Below are 5,599 nucleotides of genomic sequence, written 5' to 3'. Positions count from 1 at the left end.
AGGCGGGAGATGCCCCTTCGCACCCCGGCTGTCGCTGCCACTCCGCCCCTCCCATCCGTCCCGCGGAAATCGTGACCGCACAGTGCTTGTTGAATGGCGAGTGGCGAAGATGTGGTAGCGTAGTTGTGGAAGGAGCCGTCGTGGTGTGAATGGCGTGATTTTTGGCGTCGTGTAGTGAATGGCGTGATCGTTGAGATGTTGGTTGTGGCGATGTTCGTTGTTGTTGTTGCCTCAAATTAATGACAGCAAAAGAAAAACGACTAACTGAAGAATCGCAGCCCGAATGGATCACCTATATTCCCTCTATACAACGGCTTTGGGCTAACTACACATGAACTTACCGATATATCTCACCTGAGGACCCTTTATGGTGTAATGTGCATTTCCACAACCGTAACAATATATATATATATATATATATATATATATATATATATATATATATATATATATATATATATATATATATATATATATATATATATATATATATATATATATATATATAGTTGCGAATTTGCACCCGCCGGCGTGCGATCGGCCATGTGACTCGAATCGCGGCACGTCGCCGACCGGACGGACAATTTTGTCGTGACCCTCACGGACTAACGCCGGGAGCTAGTCATAGGTGGGCCTTTCGGCCTCACCACGATCGTGCCAATCGGCCACCCGCGTGGGATAGGGTTGTTCGCCAAACTCGACCTACCTAAGTACCCACGCGGATGGTAAACCTGGTGATCGCACCTCGCCGCAGGTCGACTCTGGACACGGGCTGCTTAAGCGGTCCGTTCCGTACTATCGGGATAACCGAGCGGTGTTATCGTCGGCCTCGATGGTTCCGATTACTTATCGGGCTTATTAAGCCCACTACGAACCCTTTACGTGAAGTAAGATGGAGATTCAACAAAGGGAAGGATGCAGCGAAACGGGGAACAAGTTCATACAAGCACTTTATTCACACAGACACAGAGCACACATATACAGCCAACCAGAATCAGAAATGCACATATTTCAATTTAAAACAACAACAACAATGCAGAGCTACGACCGAATACGCGAACACACGGCAACACTTAAAGCAATACTACTTGACGGACGGTGCCACCCACAGACATTTCCACAAAAAGCAAAGTAAAAAGAAAAAGAAGTTGCGACTTCCTTTTCGTGGTCGGTGAGCCCCTCTCCCACGACCGTGAGCATGGTCGCGCCTTTCCCCGACCTCTCTCGCGGCCAGCGAACCCTCTCCGGCACTCCTCGTCCGGACACGCAGGTCCACCCCACAACCGGCGCTGCCGCGTCTCCCGTCCGTGCCTTCGCGACAGGCCGCTCGCCAAGCCGCGGCCGCAGGACTCTTCCCCCAACAAGACGAGCAGACAGGAAGCCTCGAAGAACCAACTCAACCCGAACCAACTCGACCAACTCTCGATCAACAACTCGACCAACACTCGACCAACTCTCCTCAAGGTCCGTCCTGTCCGCCTTTTCTAGCGCGGGGCTCCGCCCTTCGCTCCGCCCTGTTTTCGGCCCCGCCTCCCTTCGAGCTTCTTGGAGAAGCCTCTCGAAGGGGTTGTGTCCTCTCGCTCCCCCTCCACCCTGCGCCGTGCGGGGGCCGGGGAAGTCAGTCATGACTCTGAGCCAGGGAATTATTCCCCCAAAAAGAGGCCCCCACCTTTTCTCACCTTTGACCCCCGGCTCGGATCGCACTTCCCCCACACCGAGCGCGGAGAATTTTGACGGGAGAAACAGGCGGGAAAACCCCCGAGCATCGTTGGATTTTGTTTGTTCCCGGAGATCGTAACCGCACAGGGCCTACTGAATGGCGAGTGGCGAAGATGTGGTAGCATAGATGGTGGAGGTGGCGTGGTTGTAGTGTGGTTGGCGCTGTGGTGGGCATGGCGTGGTTGTTGAGATGCTGTTTGTTTGAAATAAAAGATAGAACAGAAAAAATGGCTAACTCAAAGCGTCGCAGCCCGGATGGATCACATAAATTCCCTCTATACAACGGGTTTGTGCTAACTACACATGTACTTACAGATATTTCACCTGAGGGCCCTTTATGGTGTAATGCGAATTTCCACAACCGTAACTATATATATATATATATATATATATATATATATATATATATATATATATATATATACATATATATATATATACATATATATATATATACATATGTATATATATATATATATATATATATATATATATATATATATATATATATATATATATATATATATATATATATATATAGTCATCCCCCGTTTTTCGCAGGGGTTATGTTACAAACCCCCCCTCCCCCCCCCCCCCAGAAGTGAAAATCCGCGATGAATAGACGCCTCCCCCAAAAATGCCTAAAAATGCCTATTTTTGTTATAAACGCGGTGTATAAGCACGATTGGGTTTGATTTATATCGGGTGATTATTAAACGCTGGGTGGTGTATAAACACGATTGGGTTTGATTTATATCGAGTGCATAATAAACGCTGGGTGGTGTATTAACACGATTGGGTTTTATTTATATCGAGTGATTATTAAACGCTGGGCGGTGTGTAAACACGATTGTGTTTTATTTATATCAAGTGATTATTAAACGCTGGGTGGTGTATAAACACGATTGGGTTTGATTTATATCGAGTGATTATTAAACGCTGGGCGGTGTATAAACACAATTGGGTTTGATTTATATCGAGTGAATATATACCTTCCTCTGGCGCTTCGGTTCCTTGCCAGAAGCCTTAGAAGGTGCAAGGCGTTTGGGTGGCATCGTGGGGCTTGGAGAAAAAAACGTAGAAAATATTCGAAGTTCACAAGTGAAACATTGTCTCGTGCGTTGTGTGACTGGTCAAGCGCCACGCATTTTTTTTTTTTTTTTTTTTTTTTTTGTATACCTTGGTCGAGGCTCGTATGAGAGCGAACACACAACTCACAGCAAGGAGGCATGAGACAAGAGGGGCGGGAGTGGAAGGGACAAAACATTGGGGAACAGACACAGGTGAACTGTGGAAGGGAGAGGGATGGGGATGGGACGGGGAACATGGCGAGGAGAAGATGGACATTACAGGGACTTTCAGGAAGGAAAGCAGGAGAATTGAAGGAAGTGGGCTTGGGTGGATTATCGGGGGTATAAAAGATCGAGGATTTGGATGGGGGAAGATAAGAGGTGGTGGTGAACAGCTGTTTTGAAAGCCTGGAGGGAAGAATGGGAAAGAATAGAGTGAGGAAGTTTATTCCAAAGGCGGGAAAAAAGAGGAATGAAAGAGTGAAGATGAGCAGTGATTCGTGATTTTGGTAGTTTTACCAGAAGGGGGTTGTTGGCGGACCTTGAGCGCCCTGTGGAAATGTGGTTGGGACAAATCGCAGAGAGAGCAGGGGGGGCAAGGCTGGAGAGGAGTCGGTAGAAGACAGAAAGACCACCGACTAACCTGCGGTGATTGAGTGAGAGGCCCAAAGACTCAGCTTCATTGCGAGAGATGCCAATGATCTTAAATGCCCTGGTTTCGACAGCGTGAAGTCGAGAAAGGTGGGAGGCAGGAGCACCAGCCCAGAGGGGAGAGCAGTACTCCATCAGGCTACGGACAAAAGCTTTGTAAGTGGTCAGGAGCTCAAGAGGGCCGAGGAAGGACTTTGCACGACGGAGGATTCCCAGTCGGCGACTGGCTTTTGAGGCAAGGTTGGAAATGTGACTTTCCCAGGAAAGGTCATGGCAGATAGTGAGACCCAGAAGCTTGAAAGAAAAGACTTCTTCCAGAGGATTGTTGAGAAAGTGGATGGGGGGGTTTTGTAAACAGTTATATTTATATTTACATTATAATTTACATTATAATTTATTGCTTAAATAATTTATATTCTATATATTATTACCGCGATATGCCCGGGAAATCCACAGAAAAAATTAGTAAGGTTCCAAGGGAAAAACCGCGATGAAGCCGGGGCGCGATAGGTGAACCGCGATATAGCGGCGGATTAATATATATATATATATATATATATATATATATATATATATATATATATATATATATATATATATATATATATATATATATATATATATATATATATATATATATATATATATATTGTTGTAGATTTCCGCCGGCGTTCGCATGACCGCTTCAGTCAAATTGCAGTCGCGTGCCCACCGAAGGCCAGAATCTAGTCGTAGCTTTCTGGTCAACCCCGGAAAGCAGGTGCTGGTGCCTTTTAACGCACCATAAACTTGTCAATATTCTGTCCACGCGCTACAGGGTTAATCGCCGAATTGTCAATATACATAACTATTCGCGCGGACAGAAATACCGAGAGTCTATACCTCGACGGGAACTTGTACGGAACGAGCCGCTAGGTGTGCTCGTCCCGTGTGCGTTTTGCCGAGCGGTTTTAAATCGCCAAGTTCCATCGGACCAGTTTATCACTTTTATCAGCTTTAATAGCCAGTTAATTCCCCAAATGTGTAGTGGCAGTCAATCTAAGGAAAATGACGCAATGAGCAGATCGACATTTAAACAATGGAGTATTTATTTACAATAAGCACGTCGTCAGTCAGTGAATGGGGGGATGGGGACATGACACGAGCAACAAGCAAGCGATCAATGGGGGGGATGGGGACAAGACATGAGCAAAAAGCCTACAGCCGAGGTCTATGCGATAATGTACTCGCAATCATGCACGTAACCACAATTCTACTTAAAGAGACAAGGCGCCACAAACTTTCATACAAAACCCAAGGAAAAGAATTAGGGCTCGTGAGCCTTTAATGGTACTCAGAGCCGGGATGATCGAAGGACTCCAAGAGACCGTGCTGGTTACCTGGCGCCCCTTGGTGACGATTCGACGGTCTTTGGGTCGGCAACCCCTGTGTCTCTGTTCCACCTGGGGCGTCGCAAAATGCGCCAGTCGCTTGAGCGGCTTGAGCAGCATGGCGGGCGGCTTTCCTTGGTCGCTTGGCATTCCCCATGGCCTGGTCGATTGGGCTTGGCCGACGATGCTTCAGAGGAGCGAACGGGCCTTGCACTCTTGGAGTTGATGCTCTTTTAGGACCCGTTCACTCCTCAGCGCCGCTCAAAGCTCTCAGGGCTGTCTGCCCGGACCGTGACGCAGCTTGCTCGACCCCGACTCTCCACGCTCAACTGGCCCACTGAACTGAACCACTTGACTTCTGCCGTTGCGTTTTGATCCCGCCCAACTCCAACTGGCTCTTGGCGCTCAACTCCAACTGGCTCTGGCAATTCACTTAGCCCTTTTTATAGCCCGAGGTGGGGGGGGGTGAAAATCGCTGCCTAAACCTTCACCCGAGACTGGCTCCGCCTACTTTCACCTCAGCCCTTTCACCCTTGGTGGAAACCCCATTTCTGATTGGCCAGTCTTTTCCAAGGCAGACCTCATCTTGATCTGAATATGCAAATCAGCCGCTTCGTGGCTGTTTGCACACAGACGTTCTGATTGGCTAGTCCTTTCCGAGGCAGACCTCAACTTGATCCGAATATGCAAATCAGCCGCTTCGCGGCTTGTTTTCACATGGACGGTGGAATGTGGCCTCCAATGCGGCGCGGCGTGTCCGTGTCAACAGCATTTTGCCGCTGTCGCTGA

The sequence above is a fragment of the Eptatretus burgeri genome, chromosome 11 (genome assembly GCF_056783735.1).
Source record: "Eptatretus burgeri isolate ZD-2024b chromosome 11, Ebu_testis_v1, whole genome shotgun sequence".
NCBI classification, from domain to species: Eukaryota; Metazoa; Chordata; class Myxini; order Myxiniformes; family Myxinidae; genus Eptatretus; species Eptatretus burgeri.
This window is presented reverse-complemented; position numbering follows the sequence as displayed.